Raw genomic sequence first — 2,985 nt, 5'->3', positions numbered from 1 at the left:
TTCACCAGTTACATTGTAGAAACACAAAACAGAATGCGCTGTGTCTGTTACATTATCAAACTGTTTCATCATCCATCTAACTGATTTAATGTGAGTAATTTCATCTCTAGTGATTATCGGATTTATAACTAGCAGTTTGTCATTAGAACTCATCGTTAGTACAGAGCTATATTGATGTTGATATTGAAGTGTTCGTATTAAGGTCGTAGCTTCTTTTCCTGTGTAACTGGATATTACACCTATTTCACCACGGATGTCATGACACATGACGGTCGCTGTCTTTAAATCTAAACCTCGACGTTTGTTCCAGTCTGTCACTATTTGATAGCATTGTTTATCTATGCTTACCCAACCAATCGTACAGCTCGAACCACTTAAACTAATTTCTTGAAATGCATTTTCTGTTATCAAGAATGTGTCGTTGTTTGTAGAATTCAGTACTGTACCCGTCGTATTTTCGATGTCGATTCTTTCTGTTTCGCAAATGAAACTCGTGTGAACCTCTTCGATTCCGCAGGGGAATCGAACCCAGTTCGCTGATCCTCGTGGATTATTCAGCATCATCGCCGTACACGGCATATTGACGTCATTTATCGGTTGTTTTCTTAGAGGAGATATCAATCCTCGAATAACTTCTGGTATCGTGTCGTTATTTGTTGGTTTATACCACTCTGTGTAGCTCAATGGTTTTCCATCTGTCCACGTGTAATGACCAGAACCAGACTATAGAATAGAATTGAAAATTAAGCATAAAATCATCAATCGTTCCACAATTAGAAATGTTCTTTTGAAAAGAAGAAAAAAAACTTGGGTAAGATGTTTTTGCTGCAAATTTACCTGCATTTTCAATCCAATCATCACAATGAGCGCTTTCTGTGAATACGCAGGCCGTAGGAGTTTTGTCGCGAATAACGTTTTTATAGAAATCATTTCCTGTTCTGAGTTGATACTGAGTAGATGTCCCGCGTACTTCTGTTTGCAGTACAATTCAGCATTCTCCCAATTCAGACCTTCATCTCTAATGTACTTAACGCATGAAATTCCAGAATCGAGAAATCCTGATTTACAGATCTTTTCAAACTGTCTTACCGGTAACGACTGGTTTAATGTGTATTGTATTTGAAATGTAGGGATGTGTTTTTTCACCTCAAACCAAAGTGCACTGACTATATAACTGTAGAATACAAGTTCCGGTATCGCGGTATTGTCACATATTTTGTATTCGTGTTGATTCTTGGCGTTAGAATGTGTTATCGTTTGTTTGTAAATAATAGGATCTTTGTCTCTCGAAGATGATTTCGTGCAGGGTGTCCTTCCGATATATTTGATTAAAAATCGGTAATATGGAAATGTCTCACGTTTCGAAACTTGGGCAAAATTGAAATATAACGGTTGATGTTGATATTCAGACGATCCTGGGTAGTTCGGTGATTGCACCAACCCGCATTCATCTTTAAATAGGGGCTTAGCAAGTTCTTCTCTCTCGGGTCTCTTGGCTCGTTGACATTCACGTCTTAGTTTAACTATTATTAAATGCCTCCAGAACAGATCAGTGAATCGAATTTGCACAGTGTTTAATACGAGACTGTTATTGAGAAACTGACTACTCAATCTCAGATACATATCGCATGATCCGAAATATGAATGGTCCTGAAAACATCGGTCAATTTGAAACTCGTGTTCTGATAATATATGAATGTTTCTCAAAGGAAGGCGACGGTTTTCGGGTGTAATCACGAGACAGTGTGACGTCATATTGATCTGACGTTCTCCTTCCTTTAAAACATACCCGTCACAGTCGGTAGGACGAAATCTAAGATACGATTTCTTATCGACTGTCAACTGATCGTCCCAGCTATAAGCGTATCCTACTACAGTAACCGATCCACCTGATGTAATCAGACCGACGACATTACGGTCGTATATCTGTAAACGAGGACAATACGGACCGTATCGTCTAGCCGTGAAATTACCACCGTCGAATATGTAAAATCCAGCTCGCTCGCAATTCTCTGATAAAACTGTCAGTTCCATATTCTCTTCATAGATATCAACTTTCCATTTAAACTCGTATCTCGTGATGCGATAGTTCATTGCGATCGTATTTCGACTTGGGAACAGTGTGATTGGTGTTAAATACCATGACCGCATCACAGTAACCTAAAAGTCAAGTAGCCAACACTTTTTTGACAAAAGTGATACATATTAATTGATTTTATGGGTATTGGTTTAAAACTAGTCATTACTCACCGGACGATTGTTGACCTTCATATCAGCCATCGATAGGATTTTCATTTGGTAAAATATTCTTAGATTCAAATGGTCATGAAGCATTCTCTTTAAGACGCACAATATGACGAGAAAGCCGTCAGATTTGACACTCAGTGATTCCAGGTAGTTGTAACCGAGTAAAATATCAGTTCCTATAACGCGTGATCCTTCGAGTTTATATACACCAATGACGTCACCAGATGTGACGAGATCACGTGTCCAGTTGAAGACGACGTACTGTAACACCTGCACTGTGATAGACCAGCAGTATAAGTGTTTCGATCCAGTTATTACGTGTAAACTGTTGTCATCAGGAATGAGCACTCCAGACTCGTTATTAGATATCTGAATCAACGGATTAGTGATGTTCCAATCTGATATTTTGTATATCTGAACTAAAAGCTGTGACTTGATAAGGATTTTCTGAGATACTAAGGTAGCTTTGTTTGTTTTAGTATAGAATGACGAAGGTGGATGTCCGGTTTGTTCTCGTATACGAAAAATAGGTTCACTGCTGCTGTTCCATCCGTCATGAATCATAAAAGGGCTCTCGTAAGAATTAGACAAGACGCGATAATTGATGAACGTCAAATTCATTGCTAAACCATCAGGCATCCCGGTCCATTCCAGAAACAATTGACAAAATCCAAATATTAAATTAAATTTATATCCGTTAGATATTTGTAATTCGTTCATTTTAAGATAATATTTTCT

The sequence above is a fragment of the Tubulanus polymorphus genome, chromosome 11, assembly GCF_964204645.1.
Source record: "Tubulanus polymorphus chromosome 11, tnTubPoly1.2, whole genome shotgun sequence".
Classification (NCBI taxonomy): domain Eukaryota; kingdom Metazoa; phylum Nemertea; class Palaeonemertea; order Tubulaniformes; family Tubulanidae; genus Tubulanus; species Tubulanus polymorphus.
The sequence above is the reverse complement of the archived record's forward strand: the minus strand, read 5'-3'. Positions refer to the sequence as shown.